We start from the raw sequence: 17,127 nt of genomic DNA, 5'->3' as shown, positions 1-17,127 counted from the left end.
ATGAGATCAGTCCTGGGTGTACATTGTAGGACTTATGTTGAAGCTGAAGCTCCAATACTTTGGCCACCTGATGCGGAGAGCTGACTCATTGGAAAAAACCCTGATGCTTGGAAAGATTGAAGGCAGGAGGAGAAGGGGACGACAGAGGATGAGATGGGTGATGGCATCACCGACACAATGGACATAAGTTTGGGTGGATTCCAGGAGTTGGTGATGGTCAGGGAGGCCTGGCGTACTGCAGTTCATGGGGTCGCAAAGAGTAGGACACGACTGAGAAACTAAACTGAACTGACTGGTTTGATCTTATTGCAGTCCAAGGGACTCTCAAGAGTCTTCTCTAAGACAAAAATCAAAAGCATCAATTCTTCAGTGTTCAGCCTTCTTTATGGTCCAACTCTCACATCCATATATGACTACTTGAAAAAGCCATAGCCTTTACTAGATGGACCTTTGTTGGCAAAGTAATGTCTCTGGTTTTTAATATTCTGTCTAGGTTGGTCATAACTTTCCTTCGAAGGAGTAAGTGTCTTTTAATTTTATGGCTGGAGTCATCATCCACAGTGATTTTGGAGCCCAAATATAAAGCCTCTCACTGTTTCCATTGTTTCCTCATCTCTTTGCCATGTAGTCTTGGGGCCAGATGCCATGATCTTCTTCAGCAGTACAGTCAGCCCTTCATATCCATGGATTCCACATCTGCAGAGTCAATGAAATTTGGATAGAAAATAAGTTAACTCCGGGAGTTGGTGATGGACAGGGAGGCCTGGTGTGCTGTGATTCATGGGGTCGCAAAGAGTCGGACACGACTGAGCAACTGATCTGATCTGATCCTTCCTTACACCCCTTTCCAGCCAGCAACTTTTTGAGCAACGCGATTGTAGCCCTATTTATTGGATACTTAATTAATTTTTAAATAGCATTTTTATTAGGATTGTTACTGTTTATTAGTGTTGCAGTTACAATGTAGCATAAATCTTGAGTGATCTGCCTTAACCATGGTTTTCCCAGAAGTCATGTCATATTTAGTGCACAATTCTGCAGAACACAGTATTGCTTGGCATTTGATGTGACATATGTACATATAAATATATATCATATGATTGTAGGAAAAAAAAAAAGAAAATAAGTTTTAAAAATTGCAGGAAGTTCCAAAAAAGTATAGATATTTACCTAGCACTTACAATGTACTGGGTTTTATAAGTAGTCTAGTAATGATCTTAAGTATTCTGGAGGTTGTGTGTCAGTTATGCATAAGTACTCTGCTATTTTACACAAGTAACTTTTTGTATTTAATGTTAATCTTTGAAGCCAATCCCTTGACGATACCAAGAGATGACTATATTCACAATAGGAAATAGTCTAAATCCTGAGAAGTGCTTAATAGAACAGATAAATCCATTGTGATATAATTACATAGCAGAATATCATGTAGCAGTGAAAATCAATGATTAGACCTACTTAGATAACAGAATTGAATCTAACAATATTTAGTGAAAAAATAGTCCATGAATATTCCATATAATGTGATCCTGTTTTTATAAAGTTAAAACAGAAAGATAATCATATGTATTTTAGATAATTTAAAAAACAGATAAATGATAACACCAATTTTGGATTGTCTCTAATGTGGGGAGGCAAAAGTTGAAGGAACTCATTGTAAGTTTTCATTGTTTCTATTTTTCAAGCAGGGGTGTCATTCCCAGGTTATCCTGTTAGCTGTTTTAGAGATTATTACAAAATTTTACCAGGCTAGTAAAATCCACGTGGTATGTTTATGGATGTTCAGTTCAGTTCAATCGTTCAGTCATGTCTGACTCTTTGTGACCCCATGGACTGCAGCAGGTCAGGCTCCCCTGGCCATCACCAACTCCCAGAGTTTGCTCATACTCATGTCCCTGGAGTTGGTTATGCCATCCAACCATCTTATCCTCTGTTGTCCCCTTCTCCTCCTGCCTTCAACCTTTTCCAGAATCAAGGTCTTTTCCAATGAGTCAGTTCTTCATATTAGGTGGCCAAAGTATTGACTGGAGTGGGTTGCCATTTCCTTCTCCAGGAGATCTTCCCAACCCAGGGATTGAACCCGGGTCTCCCGCATTATGGGCAGATGCTTTACCGTCTGAGCCACCAGGAAAGCCGAAGGAATTAAAAATGCTTTTAAACTATAATGTTAAACTTTATTGTAGAGGATTGGAGTTCTAATTTCTATAATTCTGGGTTATAAGATGATCTACAAGACAAATATCTTTCACCTGTTAAAATAATTATTCCTAAACGGCTATATTAGTTGCTGACCATGCAGCATAAAACTAAGACATGGTCTATTGCTTTAGACCATTTCCTTCATGTAAGATGTTAAATGTCTTATAAAAATTTGTTTGGCAACTAGACAACAGTTAAAGATAACATGAGCTGTTTTTTTCTTTTTCTTTTTCCCTTAAAAAGAAAAATGTCAAAATGAATCTGCCACAGGTATACATGTGTTCCCCATCCTGAACCCTCCTCCCTCCTCCCTCCCCATACCCTCCCTCTGGGTCGTCCCAGTGCACTAGCCCCAAGCATCCAGTATCGTGCATAGATAAAATAAAATTTAAAAAAAAAAAAAGAAGAAGAAAAATGTCCAATATAAAATAAAAAATTTAAATAAAATAACAAAATAAAGGGAAAACAGAGAAAAAAGTCATCAAACTTATTTTTAAGTGTGGCAGAATAATAATAATCAATTTCTTAATAAAAAAAAAGTATCATATTTTGCATGACCAGGCAGCTAGCAGTATAAAGAAATTATGTAGACTCTATAAGTACATATGTATATGGGTTGTTTTTGTTTAGTTGCTAAGTCCTGTCCAACTCTTTTGTGATCCCATAGACCATAGTCTGCCAGGCTCCTCTGTCCATGGGATTTCCCAGGCAAGAACATTGGAGTAGGTTGTCCTTTCCTTCTTCAGGGGATATTCCCAACCCAGGGACTGAACTCACCTCTCTTGTGTCTCCTGCATTGGCAGGCAGATTCTTTACCACTGAGCCACCACGGAAGCCGTGTATACGGGTGCACACAGGTATATCTGCCATGTCAACTGTACTACCACTACCATCATTACAAAGGTAAAGCTGTTGGAGTTGCTGTCCCCAACCCGGTGTAGCGCCCTTGATAACTTATCCTAGGTAGATTTTGTTTTTTATCCATTCAAGAAGATAAATAATGTGACTTGCTAGGAATCAAAACTTTTTTAATGAGGAGACCCTGGGTTCTATAAGCGCTTTTAGGTTTGGTCCTGGGTAACAGTCTGGGCCTTTGGTTATGTTCTCAAATATTAGCACCAGGTATAAATATTTTGGAGAAGGAAATGGCAACATACTTCAGTATTCTTGCCTGGGAAATCCCATGGATAGATAAGTCTGGTGGGCTACAGTCCATGGGGTCGCAGAGACTTGGACATGACTTAGTGCCTAAACAACAACAAGAACAGAAATATTTTTAGCTCAGTAGTTTCAGCAAGAATCTCTTTAGTAGATTAGAATGAGAATGATATAATTTGTAAAATCTTCTAGTAAATTGGTTATTTAAAATGAACAATGTATTTGTCTATAGACACTATAGTAAGACAATATTTTAAAAAGGAACAACTCTCTGCTTTTAATTTGCTTTCCCTCAGACAGTTTATTGTAAATGGAGTTCCTCTAGTTAAAGTAATTATGTTTTTTATTTTAACTATAAGTTACTCAGAAGTCCACTAGACTAGGGTTTCCACACATGCCTGGTAATAGCAGCTTGAGGTGCTTAAGAAAAATGTAGTTTTCTAAGACCTTTCTAACAAATTGAGTTGAAATTCCAGGAGACAATTTGACAATCTCTGCTTTTAACAAGGTCACTTGATATACCTTTCCATCAGATAAATTTGCAGGATATTGCATTAAACTGTAGGCTTCAAGTGACTAGGGACCATTGCCTGCCCATCAGATCAGATCAGATCAGATCAGTCACTCAGTCGTGTCTGACTCTTTGCAACCCCATGAACTGCAGCACGTCAGGCCTCCCTGTCCATCACCAACTCCCGGAGTTCACCCAGACTCATGTCCATCGAGTCAGTGATACCATCCAGCCATCTCCTCCTCTGTCGTCCCCTTCTCCTCCTGCCCCCAATCCCTCCCAGCATCAGAGTCTTTTCCAATGAGTCAACTCTTCGCATGAGGTGACCAAACTACTGGAGTTTCAGCTTCAGCATCATTCCTTCCAAAGAAATCCCAGGGCTGATCTCCTTCAGAATGGACTGGTTGGATCTCCTTGCAGTCCAAGGGACTCTCGAGAGTCTTCTCCAACACCACAGTTCAAAAGCATCAATTCTTCGGTGCTCAGCCTTCTTCACAGTCCAACTCTCACATCCATACATGACCACAGGAAAAACCATAGCCTTGACTAGACAGACCTTTGTTGAGAAAGTAATGTCTCTGCTTTTGAATATGCTATCTAGGTTGGTCGTAACTTTCCTTCCAAAGAGTAAGCGTCTTTTAATTTCATGGCTGCAGTCACCATCTGCAGTGATTTTGGAGCCCAAAAAATAAAGTCTGACACTGTTTCCACTGCCCATAATAAGTGCTTAATGTATTTGTTAGAATGAATGACATTAAAATATACTGTTTCTTTTTCCAGACTTTTAATAAAGATTATCTGCTTAAGCAGTGATTGACATCTATAAAGTGCAGTAGATATTTTTCTAAACTTGTGTTTATTGGATGATGCTTCTGTTTTGTGGTGGTTTAATTGCTAAGTCAAGTCTGACTCTTGTGACCCCATGAACTATAGCCCACCAGGCCCCTCTGTCCATGAGATTTTTCAGGCAAGAATAATGGAGTGGGTTGCCATTTCCTTCTCCAGGGGATCTTCCCAACCCAGGGATTGAACCTGGGTCTCCTGCACTGCAGGCAGATTCTTTACTAACTGAGCTACCAGGGAAGCCCTGTACTTCTGTATATTGCCTCAACATATGACATAAGCAAGCATTCACAAACTTCCTGTAAGGCATTTCTTTCCATGAAATCTTCTACCTCTGAATTTAGAATAAAAACAAATAAGCCATACCCCAAATATATCTGTGCTACACTTTTCTCCTAATTGTTTTTCTTTTCTTGGTTCAGAGAAAGAAAGAGGGATCACATTCCAAATACTGAAATCTCTTAAATGGTTACATTTAAGTGGACATCATATACTGTTGGATATCTACTTGTGTACAGTAGATTTTTTTTCTTTTTATCATTTTTTTCTTTTCTATCTTAACCTCAGTTTCCTGCACCTGACTTAAACATTGAGTTGAAGGTTAAGTAACAGCAAACATAGCATTGAAAGGAGTAGTCTCCTATGCACAGTCTTTCAACCTTGTTGTGTATGCCTGGACCTTGGTTGGGCCTTGAATACTTCCTTACCAAGAAATAAAGAGCCCAAGCAATCCGTATCTTTCCCTTTTGCAAATTCATTGAGCTTTCTACTTAAGTATGTAAGTACTCAGTGAGTTTGTTCTTCTTAAGTATGTAAATCAGTAGTCCTAAGGCACACTGTCAGCTTTCGGACTCCTTGTGGATAATGTGTGTGGATCCTTATACAGAAGCACAAGACAGGTGTCTTGTGTTGGCTGCCAGAGCGATGCTCTAGCCGTGGAGGGGCACACGTTGTTGGAGCTGACTTTGCTCTGTCTCTTCCCTACCTGATTTAAGTGTGGTTCAGTTTAGTGCTTGACTGCATTGTGTTGACTGCAATGTGTTGTGTGGTGCAGCTTGACTGTGTGTGTTGACTGCGCTGTGCTGATCTCAAGATGCATTATTGAGTCTTCTCATGGGACTGGTAACCAGTGCGTGGTGTTCTGCTTGACACATGACATCTGAAGTTCAAAGAGTCTTCATTCATAAATTGCTTTCTCAATGGATATTATTTACCAACTTTGTCATCTACTAAGTGACATAACCCTCACTGGATTAATTTGGTCTGAGCCATTATTAAATGCCATCTTTCAGGAAATATTTTTGAAACATACAAGTTATAGTAAAATGATTATGGAAAATTAAATAGTATAATGTTCTCCAGAGATATTAAGTTGAAGAAAAATTCATATATTAAAATAATTTTCATGACAGTTATATTGTCAATACCTGGTTTGGCTTCAAAAATTTGGCTAGTGTGCCTCTTAGGTCTTCTATATAAACATAGATTACTACAATAAACGTAGACTTTATACAGCACAGCATTTGCTTAGCCATCTGTTATATTTACATAACCAGTGTCCAGGTTGCTCCCTGGTGTTCTACAACTTAATCAAGTACTCTGTTCACACAGTCATGTATTCCCTGAGAGCTGCCTCTAGTGAAGCTTACCCTGCTAAATCTATCAATAAGTTCTAGCTACAAGCCAATCAGTTAATAAAACTGGAAAGCTAGGTCAAAGAAGAAAATCTTAGTTAAAATTCCTTTATCTATCTCACAAGATTATTTTAAAATGCTGAAATTGAGGCATTCCTCCATTTGCTTATGAAGTAATGAAATACAAAGTAAAGGGGCTGTATTCTTTGTAGATAACTTAAAAACAATAAAAACCCTACTGAAAGTTATCTACTTTTTATTACACCAGTGGTTCTAAATGTTTTCAGTGATAAAATACTCATTCACTAAAAAATCCTTTGTGATTTAAGTTCTAATTAAAACAAGTGTAGCACTTAGTGTTGTTTTATGCATGCTTATACATATCTTTTATACATGTACATATGTGTACACTATATGTATATGTGTGTATTATATATATGTGTGTGTATATACGTGTTTCAAACTGATCTCAGGTGGACTCGGCCTGAGCACCTTGGAGCAGTATTTCTGTTCTCCAGCCAGAGGATGAACTCAGGTCATGGCAGTAAGCCTGCTGAATACCAGCCACTAAACCACCTGGGACCAGTGGTCATTGACAATGCCTGACCAGTAACAAGGGCCTGGCCAGTACAGCTTTGCAGAAAATCAATTTCCATGAAGAAATGGAAAGTAGTGAAACAAGTAAAGTATTTATTAGGAGCAAAAGAGTATATATGAATAGGCACACATGGGTGGGCTCAGAGAGAGTTATGCCCTTGTGGTAGTTTGAATCACTTATATGGGCATTTCTTCTGCCTTTCTTTTGGCCAATCATCTTGCTTTGCCTGGTTCTGAATCCATATTTGGTTTATCTCAGGGTCCTCCCATGTGTGTGTGCACATCTCTTAGCCAAGTTGGATTCTACTGAAGAGGTTTATGGGTAGGTTGACATCACCTATGATGGGGTGAGGCCCCCTCCCTTTTGACCTCCAAAGAGCATTTCTGCACATGTGGAGTCAGGAAGGTCTCCTTGCCCTCAAGAATGAGAAATATGTGGTCTCCTCTTGGCATGGCTCAGCTCCTCTTCCTCTTCATCTTGGAGTATCTATCCACAGGGGACAAACTCCAGCTATTCAGCCCAGGGCCCACCTATTTCCTGCCTTAAAGCTAGCACTGCTTTATTACTTATCTTTTTATAAAATATATATATATATATATATTCTACATGAAGGGTTACTCTGATTGACAGTGATTCAGCTCTTTGCCCTGGGGAAAGGGGAAAGCCTTTCTCCAGGCTAATCTATATTTCCAAAACAGGCTATCCATGTGGAATGTGTCAGGAGCTACCTTCAACCTTGGCTGTAAATTAATCCCCCATCTGTCCATAGCATGGGAATTCTCTATGCTCTGTACCGGTATTTACTTTAGCGACAGTCAGGTCTGTGCTGTTTCCTCTGACTCACATGCCACTGAAGGGCACTGGTTTCAGGCATTGTGGATGCTGCCCTTCTGGTCGGATGGGCCTGAAGACAGTCTTCACAGAGGATGGGAGCATAACTCAGTTTCTTGCTTGGGTGTAGTAAAACTGCACTATAGGGCTCACAAAACTGCTCATTTGAGGGTCCAAATCAGGCAGGTCTGCACCCCACTGAATTCCTTCATCAGAGTGTGCCCACGACTTCATTCTGCAATGAGCAAAGCCAGAGGGTACTACTTGTGTACCACAGGTGTGAACTTGGTCTGCCAAGATCTAAGTGGCAGTTGTTTCCAAGCCCCTCACTCTGTCTGTCAGTGGTGGAGCCCTGCAGATTTCCTGGTCCCTAGTGTGTTCTCTTTTCTCACTGCGGGAACCAGAGCCCTCTCCACATGGTCTTGTGCTGGCCTTGGGGAGGGGCCATAGTCTACATGTAGCCACTTCTCTTAGCCTTCTATTCTGTCTTGATCTCTTTGGTACAGGGGGCAATTCAACTTCACCCATATGTTTTAGGATTCTCTCAGTGATGTTCTTAAATCGTCGTTACTTGTTCTTCTTGGGAAGGGGGATGAAGTTATGAACAACCTATGTAGCCATCATCACGATGTGATTCTTCTCTCCATGGCTTTTTGTGGCTTGAAGCTTCTTTCCTTTTATTGCTGAGTAATATTTTATTGTATAGATATACCCCAATTTGCTTCATCATTAACCTATTGAAGGAAAACTTGATTGCTTCCAGTTTTAGGCAGTTATGAATAAAGTTACCTCAAACATTTATATGCATTTTTGTATGTGTGGGTATATATTTTAAACTCATTTGGGGAAACACCTGGTAGTATAGTTGTGGATCATATAATAAGACTATGCTTAGCTTTGTGAGAAACTGCTGAACTCTCTTCCAGTATGGCTGAATCATTTCACATTCTCACCAGCCTTTAATGTTAGTTCCCTGCTGCTTCAGAGCCTCAGTAACATTTTGTATTGTTAGTTTTAAAATTAAAGAAAAAAAATTAGCCATTCTAATATATGTGTATCTCATTGATATCACATTGTTGAAGTTGCAGTTGCCTAATAACATCCTGTTGAGCACTTTTTAAAATGTTAGTTTGCCACCTGCATATCTCCTTTGTTGAGGTTAGGATATTTTGCCCATTTTTTAATTGACATATTTATTTTCTTATTGTTAAAATTTGAGTCCTATGTATGCTTTTGATACAAGTTCTTTACCAGACATGTGTTTAGCAAGTATTTCTGCTGTCTTTTTTTTTAATGGTAACTTTTGCAGAGCAGAGTTGTTCATTTTAATAAATTCCAATTTATCAGTTTTTTTCTTTAGATCATGCCCTACTGCCTTACTCTATACCCTTTCTCCTCTCTAACACTTCCTTTAAGATTTATCCAATGAAAGCACCTCTAAAATTTACAATATGGGGCCTTGCATTAGTTTTCTAGGGCTACTTTACAAATCACCACAAAAGAGTACAGCAAATTTTCTAGAAGTCCAAAATCATGTTGTAAGGAGGGTTATTTCTTCTTCAAGGCTCTGAGAGAGCAATAAGGAGACACAAGCTTGTACCTTCTACATTTTACTTGGCAATCTTTTCAGGTAAATGTTCAAGCTCATTGCTCACAAGTTCTATTTCACACTCAATAGTTGAACACAATTTAAACAGTTTCTCTTGCTTTATAACAAGAAACACCTTACCTCCAATGTTCAATAACACATCCTTCATTTCCATCTGGAATCTCATTAGAAAGAACTATTATAATTCAAGCAGTGTTCTGTTGTTAATTATATATGTGTATGTGTAAATGAAAGAAGCTTTCTCTCTAGCTCTCTTCACTTCTTTCTGAGTAGTCACTATGTGCTGAGTCATGTCCAACTCTTCACCACCCCATGGACTGTTGCCCACCAGGTTCCTCTGTCCATGGGAATTATCTAGGCAAGAACGCTGGAGTGGGTTGCCATGCCCTCCTCCAGGGGATCTTCCTAACCCAGGGATCAAACACAGGTCTCCTTCATTGCAGGCAGATTCATTACTGTCTGAGCCACTAAGGAAGCCCGGGTTTGCACCATTATCAGCTATAATGTCTATATTTTTACTGTTTGATTTTTACTTCAAACAGTAAAAATATAGACAATCACTTTAAGGCAATCCAGGCTTTTTCTGTCACTTGCTTAAAGCTCTTCTAGCCTCAATCTATTACCCACCTCAGATGCAACTTTCATATTTTTCGATATTTGTTGTGGCAGAACCTCACCTCCCAGTGTCTAAATTTTTTTAGTTAGGGTTCTACAGAGAAGCTGACCAACAAAAGATCATATCTATATCTGATTATGTGTCTATCTATAACGCCTATATATCTCTCTGTCCATATATCTGTCTATCCACCTGTCCATCTATGAAGAGATGTATTTTAAGACTTGGCTTATGTGACTGTAGATGTTTGCAAGTCCAAAATATTTAGGGCAGTAAACAGACTGGAAAGTCAAGTAGGAGTTGGTACTGCAGTCTTGAGGCAGAATTTCTTTTTATCATAGGGATACCAGTTGTTAGATAAGAACCTGTGCTGTTCTGGTATAAGCTTATCTTGGTCATTTTACCTTGATTATATCTGCTGCTGCTGCTGCTAACTCACCTCAGTTGTGGCCAACACTGTGCGACTCCATAGACGGCAGCCCCCCAGGCTCTCCCGTCCCTGGGATTCTCCAGGCAAGAACACTGGAGTGGGTTGCCATTTCCTTCTCCAAGGCAAGAAAGTGAAAAGTGAAAGTGAAGTTGCTCAGTGGTGTCTGACTCTTAGCGACCCCATGGACTGCAGCCTACCAGGCTCCTCCATCCATGGGATTTTCCAGGCAAGAGTACTGGAGTGGGGTGCCATTGCCTTCTACATTGATTATATCTACAAAGTTCTTATTTTAAAATAAAGTAACATTCACAGTTACCAACAGTTTGGACTTAGATATATCTTTTGAGAGGACACAGTTCAACCTACATAATGATAGAAAATTACAAGTATCAAAAACCTTTTAGCAGTAAAAGATTATATCATTTTCTAGTGAACCTGAGAGTAAGTAATATAAAAATATTTTGCATTGGCTTGCTTTTTAAAAGTCATATTGATTATAACATGAATTTTGTGATAGGTAAATGTCACCTGCTAACATCTCAAAAGCTACTTAAGAAACACAATCAAACAAAACTAAATCTACTAGACTTAGTGCATTAAGGGCAGATACTGATCTTAATAGAGTCTCAAAAAGAAGAAATTAGAGAAAGGTATTTATAGTATTAGGTCCTGGACTGGTTAATTTGAAAGCAGGTCTTAAACGTTAGAGAACTTGTTGGAATTGTGCAGAGTTTCTGACACTATAGATTTCAACTGATTTGTACTGTGCAGAGGGAATCTTGATGTGAGAAGTTTGATAAACAAGGGGGTTCAAGTAGTTTAAAGCCTCTCTTCCATGGACAAATATTTTATACCAGGAAATAAATAAATTTATATGTGTGTGTGAATGTACAGAATATATTTTTAAGCTTTTATTTTTGGAAGCATCTCAAAAATGTTTCGAGTCCACTAAACCTTTTGAGAGAATCACAAATCTGCCTAAGCCAAAAGATTTTCCAAAGGGTCATTTGTTTTTCAAATACTATAGAGTGTTGAATTTACTAAGATATAAACAAAACAAAAGGAATCATTTGAAAAATAGAAAAATGGAGTCAAGAGAGAAGTGGTGACAAAATGATAATATTTTGATAATTTATAAAAACATTTTTATACCCTTCATTCTCTCTTCCTTGTCTTCTTAATATTAAAAGTAAAGCAGCAAGACATATAGACATAGTTCAAAGGAAAAATTGATTAAATGTAAGCCAGTATCACAAATTAAAACATTACCTGTTTGATAAATGAAAAAGAGTTTCAGGAATCTATGCATATAAAATATTAATATAGTTTCATTGCCTTAGGTCAGTTAACATGGGATTGTCTTCTTTCACCATTGTTCTCTGGATGCCCTAAGTACTTCTATCTCTAGAATAGAGTTGTCTTAATTTTCACAAACTGTCAGGCAATGAGATATGCCTTTTTCTTTTTATATTTATGGGTAGCTAAAATTCCTGAGGGGATGAATTACTCAAGATAGTTAAAGATGGTAAAACAAGAAGTAATGGCCCGAAACATGAAGAGAGAACTCTTAAGCTAGATAAGATGAAGAAATTCTTAGTCATGAGGTCAATGAGGCAATCTAATAGGGTGCCCAGGGATGTAGTCAAGATACCATCACTAAGCATTATTCAGACTCAAGGGAAAATTTAAAAGACAAGCTCTGGATAGGAGAATGAGAAATCATATATTTTTAAACAAGGAAGAAATAATCTATTATAGGCAAGCTAAAATGCAGCTTTTAAATAGTTAGCCTATATAAAAATGTTAATTTTAATTGGAATGAAAGTAACACATCTTAAGAATTAATTTTACATTTTAAAGTGATTTTTAGAGGCTTCAAACAGTACTTATTTAACAAATATTTGCTTAGTCTCTACGATATACTATGTGGCAGGAACTTTTCTAGGGTTCTTTAATATATACCTGTAGGTGCATGGAATGTTGGTTTCTAATAAAATACACTAGTGACCTCAGTTGGTGACCTCAAACAATACACACACTTAAAATACACTAATGCTTTACATATATAGAGCACACAGTCATATATATTAGTACTTGATATACATGTTTCTATGAAAACAGCATGATGTTTCTTCAGTTCAGTTCAGTCACTCAATCATGTCCGACTCTTTGCGACCCCATGAATTGCAGCATCCCAGGCCTCCCTGTCCATCACCAACTCCTGGAGTCTACCCAAACTCAGGTCCATTGAGTCGGTGATGCCATCCAACCATCTCAACCTCTGTCATCCCCTTCTCCTCCTGCCCCCCAAATCCCTCCCAGCATCAGGGTCTTTTCCAGTGAGTCAACTCTTTGCATTAGGTGGCCAAAGTATTGGAATTTCAGCTTCAGCATCAGTCCTTCCATTGAACACCCAGGACTGATCTCCCTTAGGATGGACTGGTTGGATCTCCTTGCAGTCCAAGGGACTCTCAAGAGTCTTCTCTAACACCACAGTTCAAAAGCATCAATTCTTCAATGCTAAGCTTTCTTTATAGTCCAACTCTCGCATCCATATGACCACTGGAAAAAACATAGCCTTGACTAGACGGACCTTTGAAAGTAATGTCTCTGCTTTTTAATATGCTGTCTAGGTTGGTCATAACTTTCCTTCCAAGGGGTAAGCGGCTTTTAATTTCCTGGCTGCAATCACCATTTGCAGTAATTTTGGAGCCCCAAAAAATAAAGTCTGACAATGCTTCCACTGTCTCCCCATCTATTTCCCATGAAGTGATGGGACCAGATGCATGATCTTAGTTATCTGAATGTTGAGCTTTAAGCCAACTTTTTCACTCTCCTCTTTCACTTTCAACAAGAGGCCCTTTAGTTCTTCTTCACTTTCTGCCATAAGGGTGGTGTCATCTGCATATCTGAGGTTATTGACATTTCTCCTGGCAATCTTGATTCCAGCTTGTGCTTCCTCCAGCTCAGCATTTCTCATGATGTACTCTGCATATAAGTTAAATAAGCAGGTGACAATATACAGCCTTGATGTACTCCTTTTCCTATTTGGAACCAGTCTGTTGTTCCATGTCCAGTTCTAACTGTTGCTTCCTGACCTGCATATAGATTTCTCAAGAGGCAGGTCAGGTGGTCTGGTATTCCCATCTCTTTCGGAATTTTCCACAGTTTATTGTGATCCACACAGTCAAAGGCTTTGGTATAGTCAATAAAGCAGAAATAGATGTTTTTCTGCAACTCTCTTGCTTTTTTCATGATCCAGCGGATGTTGGCAATTTGATGATGTTTCTTACATGCTTTAAATTCTGTCAATCAGTATTATTTTCCCCCTACTGTTTCAATATACTATTCAACAGAATAATTATTAGTTTATACCTCTTTTTTGTACAGATTAATTTATCCTATAATGAAAAGTCTGAAAGTTTTAGTCGCTCAGTCATTTTCCGACTCTTTGCAACACCATGGACTGTACATGGAATTCTCCAGGCAAGATTACTGGAGAGGGCTGCCATTCCCTTCTCCAGGGAATCTTCCCAAACCAGGGATCAAACCTGAGTCTCTGGCATTGTGGGCAGATTCTTTACTGTCTGAACCACCAGGGAAGCCCCTATAATAATTAAATATAAAAGCTATATTTTAAAAATCTATGCTTATATAAGTAAGGTAAGTATTTCATTCGGGGATTGTATTATGTAAAGTTAAATCAAATCTGATATGTAAAAAGTCCTATAAAATGACCGTAATATTTACATTATACAATTTGATTAGTTGTGATATATGTATATGCTTGAAACCATCACTACCCATCACTACAATTAAGGTAAGGAAAATAAATGTCACATCCACAAATAATCTATGGTAATTTCTTTATCTCATCTTCCCCTATCCCATACCCATCAGCAGGTAGCCATTAATCTGCTTTCTCTTATTACTTGTTAATTTGAATATTCTATAAATTTATATAAAGGTATCATAAAGTATATATTCTTTCTTATCTGGCTGCTTTCACTCAGCATAATTATTTTGAGATTCATTTTTACTGTTGGATGTCTCAATAGTCTATTCCTTTTAAATGTTGAGTAGTATTTCATTGTATAAATATACCATTATACCTTGGAGTAGAATGACTAGGACCTATGTTTAAAGTTTTAGGAAATTCCCAAGCTGTTTGCAAAATGTTGTGTCATTTTACATTCACCTAGCTGTGGAACACTCTTACCATGGAGTCATTCTATTAAGTGTATAACAGTATTTTACTGTGGTTTTAAGTGAAATATTTCTAATGAGTAATGGTGTTGAATATATTATCTCTTGCAATCTATATATCTTTCTATATGTCTATCTATCTTTCTTTGTTAATGCTCTTCAGATCTTTTGCACATGTTAAATAGATTATGGGCTGTCCAGTGTATAACTTGAAGTTGTCTTTTCATTTTCTTAGTGTCTTTCCAAGAGCTTAATTTTGATAAAATCTATTTAACATTTACATAGTTAATGGATTATACATTTAGTGTCTAAAAAAATAAATTTCTCTAACTCAAGTTCACAAAGATCTTCTCTTACTTAGTTTTTTGAAATTTTAAGTCTTTTGTTTTATATATAGATCTATGATACAATCTAAGTTAAGGTTTTTATATGGTGGTAAGTATGGATCAAAATTTGTTTATATGTAAATATAACTTCATTTGTAGAAAGAGCTATTTTTCTCCAAGCAATTGCCTTTATACTTTGTCAAAAGAAATTGTCCATCTAAGTGTGAGTCTATCTCTTGACACACTATTGTGTTCCACTGATATATTTGTCCATCTTTGCCATGGTATCTATTCTCTTAATGACTGTTACTTTCTAATAAGTCAGTTTGTCAATATCTACTGAGATTTTGACTGGGATTATGAGAAATCTGCTAAATCAGTAGAGGCAGAATTAACGTTTTAACTATATTTTTGTGTTAACACTGCGTATCTCTCCATGTATAATGTCTTCTTTCTTTAATATGTTCAGCAATGGTTTATATATTTTAGTGTATATGTCTTTTACAACTTTTATCATATTTATCCTTAACTATTTAGAATTTTCATGTTCTTTTAAACAGTATTCTTTTCCATTTAAACTTTTGACTTTTTATTATTAGTATATATGCATTATAATTTTATGTTAATTTTATATCTTGCAACCTTGCAAAATGCAATTGCTATTTCTAGTAGCTTTTGGTAGATTCCATAGACTTTTCTACATAGATTATTATGCCATCTGCAAATACAAAAGTTTATTTCTTCTTTTCCAAAATTGATTTGCTTTATTTCTTTTTGTTGTTGTTTATCGCACTGCCTAGAAGTACAAGTAAAGTGTTGAGTAGAAATGTTGAGAGTAGCTTTCCTTTCTTTGTTCCTGAACTCAGCAAGGAAACCATTCACTTTCTTATAATTAAGAATGTGGCAGAAAGAAAGCCTACAGATCTTTCCTAGTCTCCTTTCTCAGGTTGAGGAAGTACCTATATATGAGAGTTTCCATGAGAACAGATATTGTATTTTAAGTGCAATATCAGTAAATAGTTTGATAAGGTATTTTCTATAAATATCCACATACTTTTCAACGTCACAAGTTGTGTTCTCAGTCCAAGCAAGTTGAGAATTCTGTTATATCATATGGCATTGTTTATAGGATTTTGAATGAGATAGTGATTTGAACAAGAGCATTATCATTCTTTGGAGAAGGGAAATGGCAACCCACTCCAGTATTCTTGTCTGGGAAATCCCATGGACAGAGGAGTCTGGCAGGCTATAGTCCCTGGGGTTTCAAAGAGTCAGACATGATTGAGCAACTAAGCACAAAGGCACATTGTCATTCTCCTCTTTATGTGGTTCAGATATTACCAGAGATTTATTGAAGAAAATGGGGCAGTTTAAGTGATGAAAAAATACTTTGAAAATTAATTCTAGTCCTTTTTGGCTATACTTATGAAACATATTAGAAAACTAATAAAGAGAATATGTGTTGTTTATCAAGTTTACTTGTAATGCACAGTATTGATACTGTTATAATAAATGAAATATTTTCAGAAATAACAGGTAGGAGTGCAAATTAATTGAAGTTTGAGACAACCACAATATACTATTAGGTAAAATTCCAAGTTACAAAACAAAATATACAGCATAATCATATTTTTGTAGTGTAGGTTAACTATAAAACAGTACAGAAAATAATTAAAAATACATGCAATATATACTTATAGATTACTGAATGATTGATTATATGAATTCTATTTTCTTTCATCTCGGCAACTTTGAGAGAAGGAAATGGCAACCCACTCCAGTATTCTTGCCTGGAGAATCCCAGGGACAGAGGAGCCTGGCGGGCTGCTGTCTATGGGGTTGCACAGAATCGGATACGACTGAAGCAACTTAGCAGCATCAGCTGCAACTTTATGTTTTTGAAAATTTTGCACAACAGCTGCATTGCAGGATGTGTTTCTCAAAATAGATTTTAAGCAGAGATTAGCATGCAGGAGGGGAGTGCTCTGGGGATTACAGCCTTTAATGGAAGGGAAGAACACAGAATTTGTCAAAGGAAGAAATCAACCTGCGATTCAATTTCAAAGAAAACATCATCTATCATGCTTTTTTTGAAAGGGAATAATTTATTTGCCAAAGAAAACTGCTATTGGGTATTTTCTCCAAGTGAGAACATGATTTTTAATG

The 17,127-nt window shown here is 37.3% G+C and overlaps 1 pseudogene; it reads right to left on the bottom strand.

Annotated features, from left to right (window-relative positions):
• The window catches only part of LOC129657381 (beta-galactoside alpha-2,6-sialyltransferase 1-like), a 37,584-nt pseudogene extending 29,362 nt beyond the window's left edge, over positions 1-8,222 (bottom strand).
• Between the last annotated feature and the right edge of the window lie 8,905 nt (positions 8,223-17,127).

Source organism: Bubalus kerabau, chromosome 7 (genome assembly GCF_029407905.1).
Source record: "Bubalus kerabau isolate K-KA32 ecotype Philippines breed swamp buffalo chromosome 7, PCC_UOA_SB_1v2, whole genome shotgun sequence".
Lineage (NCBI taxonomy): Eukaryota > Metazoa > Chordata > Mammalia > Artiodactyla > Bovidae > Bubalus > Bubalus kerabau.
Note: the sequence above shows the minus strand (reverse complement) of the source record. Positions and strands in the feature narration are given on the sequence as shown.